Raw genomic sequence first — 18,805 nt, 5'->3', positions numbered from 1 at the left:
CACTCTCTCGCTTTCACTCTCTCGCTTTCTCTCTCTCGCTTTCTCTCTCTCGCTTTCACTCTCTCGCTTTGACTCTCTCGCTTCCACTCTCTCGCTTCCACTCTCTCGCTTTCACTCTCTCGCTTTCTCTCTCTCGCTTCCACTCTCTCACTTTCACTCTCTCGCTTTGACTCTCTCACTTTCACTCTCTCGCTTTCTCTCTCTCGCTTTCTCTCTCTCACTTTCACTCTCTCGCTTTGACTCTCTCACTTTCACTCTCTCGCTTCCACTCTCTCACTTTCACTCTCTCGCTTTCACTCTCTCGCTTCCACTCTCTCACTTTCACTCTCTCGCTTTGACTCTCTCACTTTCACTCTCTCGCTTTGACTCTCTCACTTTCACTCTCTCGCTTTCACTCTCTCACTTTCACTCTCTCGCTTCCACTCTCTCGCTTTCACTCTCTCGCTTTCACTCTCTCGCTTTCTCTCTCTCGCTTCCACTCTCTCGCTTTCTCTCTCTCGCTTTCACTCTCTCGCTTTCACTCTCTCGCTTTCACTCTCTCGCTTCGACTCTCTCGCTTTCACTCTCTCGCTTTCACTCTCTCGCTTTCACTCTCTCGCTTTCTCTCTCTCGCTTTCTCTCTCTCGCTTTCACTCTCTCGCTTTGACTCTCTCGCTTTGACTCTCTCGCTTCCACTCTCTCGCTTCCACTCTCTCGCTTTCTCTCTCTCGCTTCCACTCTCTCACTTTCACTCTCTCGCTTTGACTCTCTCACTTTCACTCTCTCGCTTTCTCTCTCTCGCTTTCTCTCTCTCACTTTCACTCTCTCGCTTTGACTCTCTCACTTTCACTCTCTCGCTTCCACTCTCTCACTTTCACTCTCTCGCTTTCACTCTCTCGCTTCCACTCTCTCACTTTCACTCTCTCGCTTTGACTCTCTCACTTTCACTCTCTCGCTTTGACTCTCTCACTTTCACTCTCTCGCTTTCACTCTCTCACTTTCACTCTCTCGCTTCCACTCTCTCGCTTTCACTCTCTCGCTTTCTCTCTCTCGCTTTCACTCTCTCGCTTTCTCTCTCTCTCTTTCACTCTCTCGCTTTCACTCTCTCGCTTTCTCTCTCTCGCTTCCACTCTCTCACTTTCACTCTCTCGCTTTGACTCTCTCACTTTCACTCTCTCGCTTTCACTCTCTCGCTTTCACTTTCTCACTTTCACTCTCTCGCTTTCACTCTCTCACTTTCACTCTCTCACTTTCACTCTCTCACTTTCACTCTCTCGCTTTCTCTTTCTCACTTTCACTCTCTCGCTTTGACTCTCTCACTTTCACTCTCTCACTTTCACTCTCTCACTTTCACTCTCACTTTCACTCTCTCGCTTCCACTCTCTCACTTTCACTCTCTCGCTTTGACTCTCTCGCTTTCACTCTCTCACTTTCACTCTCTCGCTTTCACTCTCTCGCTTTCACTCTCTCGCTTTCTCTCTCTCGCTTTCTCTCTCTCGCTTCCACTCTCTCGCTTTCTCTCTCTCGCTTTCTCTCTCTCACTTTCTCTCTCTCGCTTCCACTCTCTCGCTTTCACTCTCTCGATTTCTCTCTCTCGCTTTCTCTCTCTCGCTTTCTCTCTCTCGCTTCGACTCTCTCGCTTTCTCTCCCTCGCTTTCACTCTCTCGCTTTCTCTCCCTCGCTTTCTCTCTCTCGCTTTCTCTCTCTCGCTTTCTCTCTCTCGCTTCCACTCTCTCGCTTTCACTCTCTCGCTTTCTCTCTCTCGCTTTCTCTCTCTCGCTTCCACTCTCTCGCTTCGACTCTCTCGCTTTCACTCTCTCGCTTCCACTCTCTCGCTTCGACTCTCTCGCTTTCACTCTCTCGCTTTCACTCTCTCGCTTTCTCTCCCTCGCTTTCTCTCTCTCGCTTTCTCTCTCTCGCTTTCTCTCTCTCGCTTTCTCTCTCTCGCTTTCACTCTCTCGCTTTCTCTCTCTCGCTTTCTCTGTCTCGCTTCCACTCTCTCGCTTCGACTCTCTCGCTTCCACTCTCTCGCTTCGACTCTCTCGCTTCCACTCTCTCGCTTCCACTCTCTCGCTTTCACGCTCTCGCTTTCACTCTCTCGCTTTCTCTCTCTCGCTTCCACTCTCTCGCTTCGACTCTCTCGCTTCGACTCTCTCGCTTTCTCTCTCTCGCTTTCTCTCTCTCGCTTTCACTCTCTCGCTTTCTCTCTCTCGCTTCCACTCTCTCGCTTTCACTCTCTCGCTTTCTCTCTCTCGCTTCCACTCTCTCGCTTTCTCTCTCTCGCTTTCTCTCTCTCGCTTTCACTCTCTCGCTTTCACTCTCTCGCTTTCACTCTCTCGCTTCGACTCTCTCGCTTTCACTCTCTCGCTTTCACTCTCTCGCTTTCACTTTCTCGCTTTCTCTCTCTCGCTTTCTCTCTCTCGCTTTCACTCTCTCGCTTTCACTCTCTCGCTTCCACTCTCTCGCTTCCACTCTCTCGCTTTCACTCTCTCGCTTTCACTCTCTCGCTTTCTCTCTCTCGCTTTCTCTCTCTCGCTTCCACTCTCTCGCTTTCACTTTCTCGCTTTCTCTCTCTCTCGCTTTCTCTCTCTCGCGTCCACTCTCTCGCTTTCTCTCTCTCGCTTCCACTCTCTCGCTTTCACTCTCTCGCTTTCTCTCTCTCGCTTCCACTCTCTCACTTTCACTCTCTCGCTTTCACTCTCTCGCTTTCTCTCTCTCGCTTTCACTCTCTCACTTTCTCTCTCTCGCTTCCACTCTCTCGCTGTCTCTCTCTCGCTTTCTCTCTCTCGCTTTCACTCTCTCGCTTTCACTCTCTCGCTTTCTCTCTCTCGCTTTCACTCTCTCGCTTTCACTCTCTCGCTTTCACTCTCTCGCTTTCACTCTCTCGCTTTCAATCTCTCGCTTCCACTCACTCGCTTCCACTCTCTCGCTTTCTCTCTCTCGCTTCCACTCTCTCGCTTCCACTCTCTCACTTTCACTCTCTCGCTTTCTCTCTCTCACTTTCACTCTCTCGCTTTGACTCTCTCCCTTTCACTCTCTCACTTTCACTCTCTCGCTTTCACTCTCACTTTCACTCTCTCGCTTTCTCTCTCTCGCTTTCACTCTCTCGCTTTCACTCTCTCACTTTCACTCTCTCGCTTTCACTCTCTCGCTTTCACTCTCTCGCTTTCTCTCTCTCACTTTCACTCTCTCGCTTTGACTCTCTCACTTTCACTCTCTCACTTTCACTCTCTCGCTTTCACTCTCTCACTTTCACTCTCTCGCTTTCACTCTCTCGCTTTCATTCTCTCACTTTCACTCTCTCACATTCACTCTCTCGCTTTCTCTTTCTCACTTTCACTCTCTCGCTTTCACTCTCTCACTTTCACTCTCTCACTTTCACTCTCTCACTTTCACTCTCACTTTCACTCTCTCGCTTTCACTCTCTCACTTTCACTCTCTCACTTTCACTCTCTCGCTTTCTCTGTCTCACTTTCACTCTCTCGCTTTCTCTCTCTCGCTTCCACTCTCTCGCTTCCACTCTCTCACTTTCACTCTCTCGCTTTGACTCTCTCACTTTCACTCTCTCGCTTTCACTCTCTCGCTTTCACTCTCTCGCTTTCACTCTCTCGCTTTCTCTCTCTCGCTTCCACTCTCTCACTTTCACTCTCTCGCTTTGACTCTCTCACTTTCACTCTCTCGCTTCCACTCTCTCGCTTTCACTCTCTCACTTTCACTCTCTCGCTTTGACTCTCTCACTTTCACTCTCTCGCTTCGACTCTCTCGCTTTCTCTCTCTCACTTTCACTCTCTCGCTTTGACTCTCTCACTTTCACTCTCTCGCTTTCACTCTCTCGCTTTCACTCTCTCACTTTCACTCTCTCACTTTGACTCTCTCACTTTCACTCTCTCGCTTCCACTCTCTCCCTTTCACTCTCTCGCTTTCACTCTCTCGCTTCCACTCTCTCGCTTTCACTCTCTCGCTTTCACTCTCTCGCTTTCACTCTCTCGCTTTCAATCTCTCGCTTCCACTCACTCGCTTCCACTCTCTCGCTTTCTCTCTCTCGCTTCCACTCTCTCGCTTCCACTCTCTCACTTTCACTCTCTCGCTTTCTCTCTCTCACTTTCACTCTCTCGCTTTGACTCTCTCCCTTTCACTCTCTCACTTTCACTCTCTCGCTTTCACTCTCACTTTCACTCTCTCGCTTTCTCTCTCTCGCTTTCACTCTCTCGCTTTCACTCTCTCACTTTCACTCTCTCGCTTTCACTCTCTCGCTTTCACTCTCTCGCTTTCTCTCTCTCACTTTCACTCTCTCGCTTTGACTCTCTCACTTTCACTCTCTCACTTTCACTCTCTCACTTTCACTCTCTCACTTTCACTCTCTCGCTTTCACTCTCTCGCTTTCATTCTCTCACTTTCACTCTCTCACTTTCACTCTCTCGCTTTCACTCTCTCGCTTTCATTCTCTCACTTTCACTCTCTCACTTTCACTCTCTCGCTTTCTCTTTCTCACTTTCACTCTCTCGCTTTGACTCTCTCACTTTCACTCTCTCACTTTCACTCTCTCACTTTCACTCTCACTTTCACTCTCTCGCTTTCACTCTCTCACTTTCACTCTCTCACTTTCACTCTCTCGCTTTCTCTGTCTCACTTTCACTCTCTCGCTTTCTCTCTCTCGCTTCCACTCTCTCACTTTCACTCTCTCGCTTTGACTCTCTCACTTTCACTCTCTCGCTTTCACTCTCTCGCTTTCACTCTCTCGCTTTCACTCTCTCGCTTTCTCTCTCTCGCTTCCACTCTCTCACTTTCACTCTCTCGCTTTGACTCTCTCACTTTCACTCTCTCGCTTCCACTCTCTCGCTTTCACTCTCTCACTTTCACTCTCTCGCTTTGACTCTCTCACTTTCACTCTCTCGCTTCGACTCTCTCGCTTTCTCTCTCTCACTTTCACTCTCTCGCTTTGACTCTCTCACTTTCACTCTCTCGCTTTCACTCTCTCGCTTTCACTCTCTCACTTTCACTCTCTCACTTTGACTCTCTCACTTTCACTCTCTCGCTTCCACTCTCTCCCTTTCACTCTCTCGCTTTCACTCTCTCGCTTTCTCTCTCTCGCTTTCTCTCTCTCGCTTTCACTCTCTCGCTTTCACTCTCTCACTTTCACTCTCTCGCTTTCACTCTCTCGCTTTCACTCTCTCGTTTCCACTCTCTCGCTTTCTCTCTCTCGCTTTCTCTCTCTCGCTTTCACTCTCTCGCTTTCTCTCTCTCACTTTCTCTCTCTCGCTTCCACTCTCTCGCTTTCTCTCTCTCGCTTTCACTCTCTCGCTTTCACTCTCTCGCTTTCTCTCTCTCGCTTTCTCTCTCTCGCTTTCTCTCTCTTTCACTCTCTCACTTTCTCTCTCTCGCTTTCTCTCTCTCGCTTTCACTCTCTCGCTTTCACTCTCTCACTTTCTCTCTCTCACTTTCTCTCTCTCGCTTTCGCTCTCTCACTTTCTCTCTCTCACTTTCTCTCTCTCGCTTTCGCTCTCTCGCTTTCTCTCTCTCGCTTTCTCTCTCTCGCTTTCACTCTCTCACTTTCACTCTCTCGCTTTCTCTCTCTCGCTTCCACTCTCTCGCTTTCTCTCTCTCGCTTTCACTCTCTCGCTTTCTCTCTCTCGCGTTCGCTCTCTCGCTTTCTCTCTCTCACTTTCTCTCTCTCGCTTCCACTCTCTCGCTTTCTCTCTCTCGCTTTCTCTCTCTCGCTTCCACTCTCTCACTTTCACTCTCTCGCTTCCACTCTCTCGCTTTCTCTCTCTCGCTTTCACTCTCTCGCTTTCTCTCTCTCGCTTTCTCTCTCTCGCTTCCACTCTCTCGCTTTCACTCTCTCGCTTTCTCTCTCTCGCTTTCACTCTCTCGCTTTCACTCTCTCACTTTCACTCTCTCGCTTTCTCTCTCTCGCTTTCACTCTCTCGCTTTCTCTCTCTGGCTTTCTCTCTCTCGCTTTCACTCTCTCACTTTCTCTCTCTCGCTTCCACTCTCTCGCTTCCACTCTCTCACTTTCACTCTCTCGCTTCCACTCTCTCGCTTTCTCTCTCTCGCTTTCACTCTCTCGCTTTCTCTCTCTCGCTTCCACTCTCTCGCTTTCACTCTCTCGCTTTCTCTCTCTCGCTTTCACTCTCTCGCTTTCACTCTCTCACTTTCACTCTCTCGCTTTCTCTCTCTCGCTTTCACTCTCTTGCTTTCTCTCTCTCGCTTCCACTCCCTCGCTTTAACTCTCTCGCTTTCACTCTCTCGCTTCCACTCTCTCGCTTTCACTCTCTCGCTTTCACTCTCTCGCTTCCACTCTCTCGCTTCCACTCTCTCGCTTTCACTCTCTCGCTTTCACTCTCTCGCTTTCACTCTCTCGCTTCCACTCTCTCGCTTTCACTCTTTCGCTTTCACTCTCTCGCTTTCACTCTCTCGCTTTCACTCTCTCGCTTTCATTCTCTCGCTTCCACTCTCTCGCTTTCACTCTCTCGCTTTCACTCTCTCGCTTCCACTCTCTCGCTTTCACTCTCTCGCTTTCACTCTCTCGCTTTCACTCTCTCGCTTTCTCTCTCTCGCTTTCTCTCTCTCGCTTTCACTCTCTCGCTTTCTCTCTCTCGCTTTCACTCTCTCGCTTCCACTCTCTCGCTTTCACTCTCTCGCTTCCACTCTCTCGCTTTCACTCTCTCGCTTTCACTCTCTCGCTTTCTCTCTCTCGCTTTCTCTCTCTCGCTTTCACTCTCTCGCTTTCACTCTCTCGCTTTCACTCTCTCGCTTTGCCTCTCTCACTTTCACTCTCTCACTTTCACTCTCTCGCTTTCACTCTCTCGCTTTCACTCTCTCGCTTTCTCTCTCTCGCTTTCTCTCTCTCGCTTTCACTCTCTCGCTTTCACTCTCTCGCTTTCTCTCTCTCGCTTTCTCTCTCTCGCTTTCTCTCTCTCGCTTTCTCTCTCTCGCTTTCACTCTCTCGCTTTCACTCTCTCGCTTTCTCTCTCTTGCTTTCACTCTGTCGCTTTCACTCTCTCGCTTTCACTCTCTCGCTTTGTCTCTCTCACTTTCACTCTCTCACTTTCACTCTCTCGCTTTCACTCTCTCACTTTCACTCTCTCGCTTTCTCTCTCTCGCTTTCACTCTCTCGCTTTCACTCTCTCACTTTCACTCTCTCGCTTTCACTCTCTCGCTTTCTCTCTCTCGCTTTCACTCTCTCGCTTTCACTCTCTCGCTTTCATTCTCTCGCTTCCACTCTCTCGCTTTCTCTCTCTCGCTTTCTCTCTCTCGCTTTCACTCTCTCGCTTTCTCTCTCTCACTTTCTCTCTCTCGCTTCCACTCTCTCGCTTTCTCTCTCTCGCTTTCACTCTCTCGCTTTCACTCTCTCACTTTCTCTCTCTCGCTTTCTCTCTCTCGCTTTCTCTCTCTCGCTTCCACTCTCTCGCTTTCACTCTCTCACTTTCTCTCTCTCGCTTTCACTCTCTCGCTTTCACTCTCTCACTTTCTCTCTCTCACTTTCTCTCTCTCGCTTTCGCTCTCTCACTTTCTCTCTCTCGTTTCGCTCTCTCACTTTCTCTCTCTCACTTTCTCTCTCTCGCTTTCGCTCTCTCGCTTTCTCTCTCTCGCTTTCTCTCTCTCGCTTTCACTCTCTCGCTTTCTCTCTCTCGCTTCCACTCTCTCGCTTTCTCTCTCTCGCTTTCACTCTCTCGCTTTCTCTCTCTCGCTTTCGCTCTCTCGCTTTCTCTCTCTCACTTTCTCTCTCTCGCTTCCACTCTCTCGCTTTCTCTCTCTCGCTTTCTCTCTCTCGCTTCCACTCTCTCACTTTCACTCTCTCGCTTCCACTCTCTCGCTTTCTCTCTCTCGCTTTCACTCTCTCACTTTCCCTCTCTCGCTTTGACTCACTCACTTTCACTCTCTCGCTTTCACTCTCTCGCTTTCACTCACTTACTTCCACTCTCTCGCTTAAACTCTCTCGCTTTCACTCTCTCGCTTTCACTCTCTCGCTTCCACTCTCTCGCTTTCACTCTCTCGCTTTCACTCTCTCGCTTTCTCTCTCTCGCTTTCTCTCTCTCGCTTTCACTCTCTCGCTTTCACTCTCTCGCTTTCACTCTCTCGCTTTGACTCTCTCACTTTCACTCTCTCGCTTTGTCTCTCTCACTTTCACTCTCTCGCTTTCACTCTCTCGCTTTCACTCTCTCGCTTTCACTCTCTCGTTTCCACTCTCGCTTTCTCTCTCTCGCTTTCACTCTCTCGCTTTCTCTCTCTCACTTTCTCTCTCTCGCTTCCACTCTCTCGCTTTCTCTCTCTCGCTTTCACTCTCTCGCTTTCACTCTCTCACTTTCTCTCTCTCGCTTTCTCTCTCTCGCTTTCTCTCTCTCGCTTTCACTCTCTCGCTTTCACTCTCTCACTTTCACTCTCTCGCTTTCACTCTCTCGCTTTCACTCTCTCGTTTCCACTCTCTCGCTTTCTCTCTCTCGCTTTCTCTCTCTCGCTTTCACTCTCTCGCTTTCTCTCTCTCACTTTCTCTCTCTCGCTTCCACTCTCTCGCTTTCTCTCTCTCGCTTTCACTCTCTCGCTTTCACTCTCTCACTTTCTCTCTCTCGCTTTCTCTCTCTCGCTTTCTCTCTCTCGCTTCCACTCTCTCGCTTTCACTCTCTCACTTTCTCTCTCTCGCTTTCTCTCTCTCGCTTTCACTCTCTCGCTTTCACTCTCTCACTTTCTCTCTCTCACTTTCTCTCTCTCGCTTTCGCTCTCTCACTTTCTCTCTCTCACTTTCTCTCTCTCGCTTTCGCTCTCTCGCTTTCTCTCTCTCGCTTTCTCTCTCTCGCTTTCACTCTCTCACTTTCACTCTCTCACTTTCTCTCTCTCGCTTCCACTCTCTCGCTTTCTCTCTCTCGCTTTCACTCTCTCGCTTTCTCTCTCTCGCGTTCGCTCTCTCGCTTTCTCTCTCTCACTTTCTCTCTCTCGCTTCCACTCTCTCGCTTTCTCTCTCTCGCTTTCTCTCTCTCGCTTCCACTCTCTCACTTTCACTCTCTCGCTTCCACTCTCTCGCTTTCTCTCTCTCGCTTTCACTCTCTCGCTTTCTCTCTCTCGCTTTCTCTCTCTCGCTTCCACTCTCTCGCTTTCACTCTCTCGCTTTCTCTCTCTCGCTTTCACTCTCTCGCTTTCACTCTCTCCCTTTCACTCTCTCGCTTTCTCTCTCTCGCTTTCACTCTCTCGCTTTCTCTCTCTGGCTTTCTCTCTCTCGCTTTCACTCTCTCACTTTCTCTCTCTCGCTTCCACTCTCTCGCTTCCACTCTCTCACTTTCACTCTCTCGCTTCCACTCTCTCGCTTTCTCTCTCTCGCTTTCACTCTCTCGCTTTCTCTCTCTCGCTTCCACTCTCTCGCTTTCACTCTCTCGCTTTCTCTCTCTCGCTTTCACTCTCTCGCTTTCACTCTCTCACTTTCACTCTCTCGCTTTCTCTCTCTCGCTTTCACTCTCGTGCTTTCTCTCTCTCGCTTCCACTCCCTCGCTTTAACTCTCTCGCTTTCACTCTCTCGCTTCCACTCTCTCGCTTTCACTCTCTCGCTTTCACTCTCTCGCTTCCACTCTCTCGCTTCCACTCTCTCGCTTTCACTCTCTCGCTTTCACTCTCTCGCTTCCACTCTCTCGCTTTCACTCTTTTGCTTTCACTCTTTCGCTTTCACTCTCTCGCTTTCACTCTCTCGCTTTCACTCTCTCGCTTTCACTCTCTCGCTTCCACTCTCTCGCTTTCACTCTCTCGCTTTCACTCTCTCGCTTCCACTCTCTCGCTTTCACTCTCTCGCTTTCACTCTCTCGCTTTCACTCTCTCGCTTTCTCTCTCGCTTTCTCTCTCTCGCTTTCTCTCTCTCGCTTTCACTCTCTCGCTTTCTCTCTCTCGCTTTCACTCTCTCGCTTCCACTCTCTCGCTTTCACTCTCTCGCTTCCACTCTCTCGCTTTCACTCTCTCGCTTTCACTCTCTCGCTTTCTCTCTCTCGCTTTCTCTCTCTCGCTTTCACTCTCTCGCTTTCACTCTCTCGCTTTCACTCTCTCGCTTTGCCTCTCTCACTTTCACTCTCTCACTTTCACTCTCTCACTTTCACTCTCTCGCTTTGACTCTCTCGCTTTCACTCTCTCGCTTCCACTCTCTCACTTTCACTCTCTCGCTTTCACTCTCTCGCTTTCTCTCTCTCATTTTCTCTCTCTCACTTTCTCTCTCTCGCTTTCGCTCTCACTTTCACTCTCTCGCTTTCACTCTCTCGCTTTCACTCTCTCGTTTCCACTCTCTCGCTTTCTCTCTCTCGCTTTCTCTCTCTCGCTTTCACTCTCTCGCTTTCTCTCTCTCACTTTCTCTCTCTCGCTTCCACTCTCTCGCTTTCTCTCTCTCGCTTTCACTCTCTCGCTTTCACTCTCTCACTTTCTCTCTCTCGCTTTCTCTCTCTCGCTTTCTCTCTCTCGCTTCCACTCTCTCGCTTTCTCTCTCTCGCTTTCTCTCTCTCGCTTCCACTCTCTCACTTTCACTCTCTCGCTTCCACTCTCTCGCTTTCTCTCTCTCGCTTTCACTCTCTCGCTTTCTCTCTCTCGCTTTCTCTCTCTCGCTTCCACTCTCTCGCTTTCACTCTCTCGCTTTCTCTCTCTCGCTTTCACTCTCTCGCTTTCACTCTCTCACTTTCACTCTCTCGCTTTCTCTCTCTCACTTTCTCTCTCTCGCTTTCACTCTCTCGCGTTCACTCTCTCACTTTCACTCTCTCACTTTCTCTCTCACTTTCTCTCTCTCGCTTTCGCTCTCTCACTTTCTCTCTCTCGCTTTCGCTCTCTCACTTTCTCTCTCTCACTTTCTCTCTCTCGCTTTCGCTCTCTCGCTTTCTCTCTCTTGCTTTCTCTCTCTCGCTTTCACTCTCTCACTTTCACTCTCTCGCTTTCTCTCTCTCGCTTCCACTCTCTCGCTTTCTCTCTCTCGCTTTCACTCTCTCGCTTTCTCTCTCTCGCTTTCGCTCTCTCGCTTTCTCTCTCTCGCTTCCACTCTCTCGCTTTCTCTCTCTCGCTTTCACTCTCTCGCTTTCTCTCTCTCGCTTTCGCTCTCTCGCTTTCTCTCTCTCGCTTTCCCTCTCTCGCTTCCACTCTCTCGCTTTCTCTCTCTCGCTTTCTCTCTCTCGCTTCCACTCTCTCACTTTCACTCTCTCGCTTCCACTCTCTCGCTTTCTCTCTCTCGCTTCCACTCTCTCACTTTCACTCTCTCGCTTTCACTCTCTCGCTTTCTCTCTCTCGCTTTCACTCTCTCGCTTTCACTCTCTCCCTTTCACTCTCTCGCTTTCTCTCTCTCGCTTTCACTCTCTCGCTTTCTCTCTCTCGCTTTCACTCTCTCACTTTCTCTCTCTCGCTTCCACTCTCTCGCTTTCACTCTCTCGCTTTCACTCTCTCGCTTCCACTCTCTCGCTTTCACTCTCTCGCTTTCACTCTCTCGCTTTCACTCTCTCGCTTTCACTCTCTCGCTTTCTCTCTCTCGCTTTCTCTCTCTCGCTTTCACTCTCTCGCCTTCACTCTCTCGCTTTCACTCTCTCGCTTTCACTCTCTCGCTTTCACTCTCTCGCTTTCTCTCTCTCGCTTTCTCTCTCTCGCTTTCACTCTCTCGCTTTCACTCTCTCGCTTTCTCTCTCTCGCTTTCTCTCTCTCGCTTTCTCTCTCTCGCTTTCTCTCTCTCGCTTTCTCTCTCTCGCTTTCACTCTCTCGCTTTCACTCTCTCGCTTTCACTCTCTCGCTTTCACTCCCTCGCTTTCTCTCTCTCGCTTTCTCTCTCTCGCTTTCACTCTCTCGCTTTCACTCTCTCGCTTCGACTCTCTCGCTTTCTCTCTCTCGCTTTCTCTCTCTCGCTTCCACTCTCTCGCTTCGACTCTCTCGCTTTCACTCTCTCGCTTCCAATCTCTCGCTTCGACTCTCTCGCTTGCACTCTCTCGCTTTCACTCTCTCGCTTTCTCTCTCTCGCTTTCACTCTCTCGCTTTCACTCTCTCGCTTTCTCTCTCTCGCTTTCTCTCTCTCGCTTTCTCTCTCTCGCTTTCTCTCTCTCGCTTTCTCTCTCTCGCTTTCACTCTCTCGCTTTCACTCTCTCGCTTTCACTCTCTCGCTTTCTCTCTCTCGCTTTCTCTCTCTCGCTTTCACTCTCTCGCTTTCTCTGTCTCACTTCGACTCTCTCGCTTTCTCTCTCTCGCTTTCTCTCTCTCGATTTCACTCTCTCGCTTTCTCTCTCTCGCTTCGACTCTCTCGCTTTCACTCTCTCGCTTTCTCTCTCTCGCTTTCACTCTCTCGCTTTCTCTCTCTCGCTTTCACTCTCTCGCTTTCTCTCTCTCGCTTTCACTCTCTCGCTTTCACTCTCTCGCTTTCTCTCTCTCGCTTTCACTCTCTCGCTTCCACTCTCTCGCTTCCACTCTCTCGCTTTCACTCTCTCGCTTTCACTCTCTCGCTTTCACTCTCTCGCTTTCACTCTCTCGCTTCCACTCTCTCGCTTTCACTCTCTCGCTTTCACTCTCTCGCTTTCACTCTCTCGCTTCCACTCTCTCGCTTTCACTCTCTCGCTTTCTCTCTCTCGCTTTCACTCTCTCGCTTTCACTCTCTCGCTTTCACTCTCTCGCTTTCACTCTCTCGCTTTCACTCTCTCGCTTCCACTCTCTCGCTTTCACTCTCTCGCTTTCACTCTCTCGCTTTCACTCTCTCGCTTCCACTCTCTCGCTTTCACTCTCTTGCTTTCTCTCTCTCGCTTCCACTTTCTCGCTTTCTCTCTCTCGCTTCGACTCTCTCGCTTTCTCTCTCTCGCTTTCACTCTCTCACTTTCTCTCTCTCGCTTCCACTCTCTCGCTTCCACTCTCTCACTTTCACTCTCTCGCTTCCACTCTCTCGCTTTCTCTCTCTCGCTTTCACTCTCTCGCTTTCTCTCTCTCGCTTCCACTCTCTCGCTTTCACTCTCTCGCTTTCTCTCTCTCGCTTTCACTCTCTCGCTTTCACTCTCTCACTTTCACTCTCTCGCTTTCTCTCTCTCGCTTTCACTCTCGTGCTTTCTCTCTCTCGCTTCCACTCCCTCGCTTTAACTCTCTCGCTTTCACTCTCTCGCTTCCACTCTCTCGCTTTCACTCTCTCGCTTTCACTCTCTCGCTTCCACTCTCTCGCTTCCACTCTCTCGCTTTCACTCTCTCGCTTTCACTCTCTCGCTTCCACTCTCTCGCTTTCACTCTTTTGCTTTCACTCTTTCGCTTTCACTCTCTCGCTTTCACTCTCTCGCTTTCACTCTCTCGCTTTCACTCTCTCGCTTCCACTCTCTCGCTTTCACTCTCTCGCTTTCACTCTCTCGCTTCCACTCTCTCGCTTTCACTCTCTCGCTTTCACTCTCTCGCTTTCACTCTCTCGCTTTCTCTCTCGCTTTCTCTCTCTCGCTTTCTCTCTCTCGCTTTCACTCTCTCGCTTTCTCTCTCTCGCTTTCACTCTCTCGCTTCCACTCTCTCGCTTTCACTCTCTCGCTTCCACTCTCTCGCTTTCACTCTCTCGCTTTCACTCTCTCGCTTTCTCTCTCTCGCTTTCTCTCTCTCGCTTTCACTCTCTCGCTTTCACTCTCTCGCTTTCACTCTCTCGCTTTGCCTCTCTCACTTTCACTCTCTCACTTTCACTCTCTCACTTTCACTCTCTCGCTTTGACTCTCTCGCTTTCACTCTCTCGCTTCCACTCTCTCACTTTCACTCTCTCGCTTTCACTCTCTCGCTTTCTCTCTCTCATTTTCTCTCTCTCACTTTCTCTCTCTCGCTTTCGCTCTCACTTTCACTCTCTCGCTTTCACTCTCTCGCTTTCACTCTCTCGTTCCACTCTCTCGCTTTCTCTCTCTCGCTTTCTCTCTCTCGCTTTCACTCTCTCGCTTTCTCTCTCTCACTTTCTCTCTCTCGCTTCCACTCTCTCGCTTTCTCTCTCTCTCGCTTTCACTCTCTCGCTTTCACTCTCTCACTTTCTCTCTCTCGCTTTCTCTCTCTCGCTTTCTCTCTCTCGCTTCCACTCTCTCGCTTTCTCTCTCTCGCTTTCTCTCTCTCGCTTCCACTCTCTCACTTTCACTCTCTCGCTTCCACTCTCTCGCTTTCTCTCTCTCGCTTTCACTCTCTCGCTTTCTCTCTCTCGCTTTCTCTCTCTCGCTTCCACTCTCTCGCTTTCACTCTCTCGCTTTCTCTCTCTCGCTTTCACTCTCTCGCTTTCACTCTCTCACTTTCACTCTCTCGCTTTCTCTCTCTCACTTTCTCTCTCTCGCTTTCACTCTCTCGCGTTCACTCTCTCACTTTCACTCTCTCACTTTCTCTCTCACTTTCTCTCTCCTCGCTTTCGCTCTCTCACTTTCTCTCTCTCGCTTTCGCTCTCTCACTTTCTCTCTCTCACTTTCTCTCTCTCGCTTTCGCTCTCTCGCTTTCTCTCTCTTGCTTTCTCTCTCTCGCTTTCACTCTCTCACTTTCACTCTCTCGCTTTCTCTCTCTCGCTTCCACTCTCTCGCTTTCTCTCTCTCGCTTTCACTCTCTCGCTTTCTCTCTCTCGCTTTCACTCTCTCGCTTTCTCTCTCTCGCTTTCCACTCTCTCGCTTTCTCTCTCTCGCTTTCACTCTCTCGCTTTCTCTCTCTCGCTTTCGCTCTCTCGCTTTCTCTCTCTCGCTTTCCCTCTCTTCCACTCTCTCGCTTTCTCTCTCTCGCTTTCTCTCTCTCGCTTCCACTCTCTCACTTTCACTCTCTCGCTTCCACTCTCTCGCTTTCTCTCTCTCGCTTCCACTCTCTCACTTTCACTCTCTCGCTTTCACTCTCTCGCTTTCTCTCTCTCGCTTTCACTCTCTCGCTTTCACTCTCTCCCTTTCACTCTCTCGCTTTCTCTCTCTCGCTTTCACTCTCTCGCTTTCTCTCTCTCGCTTTCACTCTCTCACTTTCTCTCTCTCGCTTCCACTCTCTCGCTTTCACTCTCTCGCTTTCACTCTCTCGCTTCCACTCTCTCGCTTTCACTCTCTCGCTTTCACTCTCTCGCTTTCACTCTCTCGCTTTCACTCTCTCGCTTTCTCTCTCTCGCTTTCTCTCTCTCGCTTTCACTCTCTCGCCTTCACTCTCTCGCTTTCACTCTCTCGCTTTCACTCTCTCGCTTTCACTCTCTCGCTTTCTCTCTCTCGCTTTCTCTCTCTCGCTTTCACTCTCTCGCTTTCACTCTCTCGCTTTCTCTCTCTCGCTTTCTCTCTCTCGCTTCTCTCTCTCTCGCTTTCTCTCTCTCGCTTTCTCTCTCTCGCTTTCACTCTCTCGCTTTCACTCTCTCGCTTTCACTCTCTCGCTTTCACTCCCTCGCTTTCTCTCTCTCGCTTTCTCTCTCTCGCTTTCACTCTCTCGCTTTCACTCTCTCGCTTCGACTCTCTCGCTTTCTCTCTCTCGCTTTCTCTCTCTCGCTTCCACTCTCTCGCTTCGACTCTCTCGCTTTCACTCTCTCGCTTCCAATCTCTCGCTTCGACTCTCTCGCTTGCACTCTCTCGCTTTCACTCTCTCGCTTTCTCTCTCTCGCTTTCACTCTCTCGCTTTCACTCTCTCGCTTTCTCTCTCTCGCTTTCTCTCTCTCGCTTTCTCTCTCTCGCTTTCTCTCTCTCGCTTTCTCTCTCTCGCTTTCACTCTCTCGCTTTCACTCTCTCGCTTTCACTCTCTCGCTTTCTCTCTCTCGCTTTCTCTCTCTCGCTTTCACTCTCTCGCTTTCTCTGTCTCACTTCGACTCTCTCGCCTTTCCTCTCTCTCGCTTTCTCTCTCTCGATTTCACTCTCTCGCTTTCTCTCTCGCTTCGACTCTCTCGCTTTCACTCTCTCGCTTTCTCTCTCTCGCTTTCACTCTCTCGCTTTCTCTCTCTCGCTTTCACTCTCTCGCTTTCTCTCTCTCGCTTTCACTCTCTCGCTTTCACTCTCTCGCTTTCTCTCTCTCGCTTTCACTCTCTCGCTTCCACTCTCTCGCTTCCACTCTCTCGCTTTCACTCTCTCGCTTTCACTCTCTCGCTTTCACTCTCTCGCTTTCACTCTCTCGCTTCCACTCTCTCGCTTTCACTCTCTCGCTTTCACTCTCTCGCTTTCACTCTCTCGCTTCCACTCTCTCGCTTTCACTCTCTCGCTTTCTCTCTCTCGCTTTCACTCTCTCGCTTTCACTCTCTCGCTTTCACTCTCTCGCTTTCACTCTCTCGCTTTCACTCTCTCGCTTCCACTCTCTCGCTTTCACTCTCTCGCTTTCACTCTCTCGCTTTCACTCTCTCGCTTCCACTCTCTCGCTTTCACTCTCTTGCTTTCTCTCTCTCGCTTCCACTTTCTCGCTTTCTCTCTCTCGCTTCGACTCTCTCGCTTTCTCTCTCTCGCTTTGACTCTCTCGCTTTCGCTCTCTCGCTTTCACTCTCTCGCTTTCTCTCTCTCGCTTCCACTCTCTCGCTTCGACTCTCTCGCTTTCACTCTCTCGCTTCCACTCTCTCGCTTTCTCTCTCTCGCTTTCTCTCTCTCGCTTTCACTCTCTCACTTTCTCTCTCTCGCTTTCACTCTCTCGCTTCGACTCTCTCGCTTTCTCTCTCTCGCTTTCACTCTCTCGCTTTTTCTCTCTCGCTTCGACTCTCTCGCTTCCACTCTCTCGCTTTCTCTCTCTCGCTTTCACTCTCTCGCTTTCACTCTCTCGCTTTCTCTCTCTCGCTTCCACTCTCTCGCTTCGACTCTCTCGCTTTCTCTCTCTCGCTTTCACTCTCTCGCTTTCACTCTCTCGCTTCCTCTCTCTCGCTTTCTCTCTCTCGCTTTCTCTCTCTCGCTTCCACTCTCTCGCTTTCTCTCTCTCGCTTTCACTCTCTCGCTTTCTCTCTCTCGCTTCCACTCTCTCGCTTCCACTCTCTCGCTTTCGCTCTCTCGCTTTCACTCTCTCGCCTTCACTCTCTCGCTTTCTCTCTCTCACTTTCTCTCTCTCGCTTCCACTCTCTCGCTTTCACTCTCTCGCTTCGACTCTCTCGCTTCCACTCTCTCACTTCCACTCTCTCGCTTCGACTCTCTCGCTTTCTCTCTCTCGCTTTCACTCTCTCGCTTCCACTCTCTCGCTTTCTCTCTCTCGCTTTCTCTCTCTCGCTTCCACTCTCTCGCTTCCACTCTCTCGCTTCCACTCTCTCACTTCCACTCTCTCGCTTCGACTCTCTCGCTTTCTCTCTCTCGCTTTCTCTCTCTCGCTTCCACTCTCTCGCTTTCTCTCTCTCGCTTTCTCTCTCTCGCTTCCACTCTCTCGCTTTCTCTCTCTCGCTTTCACTCTCTCGCTTTCACTCTCTCGCTTTCTCTCTCTCGCTTCCACTCTCTCGCTTTCTTTCTCTCGCTTCCACTCTCTCGCTTTCTCTCTCTCGCTTCCACTCTCTCGCTTTCACTCTCTCGCTTTCACTCTCTCGCTTTCACTCTCTCGCTTTCTCTCTCTCGCTTTCTCTCTCTCGCTTCCACTCTCTCGCTTTCACTCTCTCGCTTTCACTCTCTCGCTTTCACTCTCTCGCTTTCACTCTCTCGCTTTCACTCTCTCGCTTTCACTCTCTCGCTTCCACTCTCTCGCTTCGACTCTCTCGCTTCCACTCTCTCGCTTCCACTCTCGCTTCCACTCTCTCGCTTTCTCTCTCTCGCTTCCACTCTCTCGCTTTCTCTCTCTCGCTTCCACTCTCTCGCTTTCTCTCTCTCGCTTTCTCTCTCTCGCTTCCACTCTCTCGCTTCCACTCTCTCGCTTCCACTCTCTCGCTTTCTCTCTCTCGCTTTCACTCTCTCGCTTTCACTCTCTCGCTTTCTCTCTCTCGCTTTCTCTCTCTCGCTTTCTCTCTCTCGCTTTCTCTCTCTCGCTTCCACTCTCTCGCTTTCACTCTCTCGCTTCCACTCTCTCGCTTTCACTCTCTCGCTTTCACTCTCTCGCTTTCTCTCTCTCGCTTTCTCTCTCTCGCTTCCACTCTCTCGCTTTCTCTCTCTCGCTTTCTCTCTCTCGCTTCCACTCTCTCGCTTTCACTCTCTCGCTTTCACTCTCTCGCTTTCTCTCTCTCGCTTTCTCTCTCTCGCTTCCACTCTCTCGCTTTCTCTCTCTCGCTTTCTCTCTCTCGCTTCCACTCTCTCGCTTTCACTCTCTCGCTTTCACTCTCTCGCTTCCACTCTCTCGCTTTCTCTCTCTCGCTTTCTCTCTCTCGCTTCCACTCTCTCGCTTTCACTCTCTCGCTTTCACTCTCTCGCTTCCACTCTCTCGCTTTCTCTCTCTCGCTTTCTCTCTCTCGCTTTCACTCTCTCGCTTTCTCTCTCTCGCTTTCTCTCTCTCGCTTCCACTCTCTCGCTTTCTCTCTCTCGCTTTCTCTCTCTCGCTTTCTCTCTCTCGCTTTCTCTCTCTCGCTTCCACTCTCTCGCTTTCACTCTCTCGCTTTCTCTCTCTCGCTTCCACTCTCTCACTTTCACTCTCTCGCTTTCCCTCTCTCGCTTTCTCTCTCTCGCTTTCTCTCTCTCGCTTTCACTCTCTCACTTTCTCTCTCTCGCTTCCACTCTCTCGCTGTCTCTCTCTCGCTTCCACTCTCTCGCTTTCACTCTCTCGCTTCTACTCTCTCGCTTTCACTCTCTCGTTTTCACTCTCTCGCTTCCACTCTCTCGCTTTCTCTCTCTCGCTTCCACTCTCTCGCTTCCACTCTCTCGCTTTCACTCTCTCGCTTTCTCTCTCTCACTTTCACTCTCTCGCTTTGACTCTCTCACTTTCACTCCCTCACTTTCACTCTCTCGCTTTCACTCTCTCACTTTCACTCTCTCGCTTTCTCTCTCTCGCTTTCACTCTCTCGCTTCCACTCTCTCACTTTCACTCTCTCGCTTTCTCT

The 18,805-nt window shown here is 50.2% G+C and overlaps 1 protein-coding gene across 2 annotated transcripts in view; it reads left to right on the top strand.

Annotated features, from left to right (window-relative positions):
* LOC144486056 (von Willebrand factor A domain-containing protein 5A-like) overlaps window positions 1-18,805 on the top strand; it is a 235,819-nt gene that overhangs the window by 59,514 nt on the left and 157,500 nt on the right. The gene's annotated exons all lie outside the window — the stretch shown is intronic.

The sequence above is a fragment of the Mustelus asterias genome, unplaced genomic scaffold, assembly GCF_964213995.1.
Source record: "Mustelus asterias unplaced genomic scaffold, sMusAst1.hap1.1 HAP1_SCAFFOLD_280, whole genome shotgun sequence".
In the NCBI taxonomy this organism is placed as follows: Eukaryota; Metazoa; Chordata; class Chondrichthyes; order Carcharhiniformes; family Triakidae; genus Mustelus; species Mustelus asterias.
The sequence above is the reverse complement of the archived record's forward strand: the minus strand, read 5'-3'. Positions and strand labels throughout refer to the sequence as shown.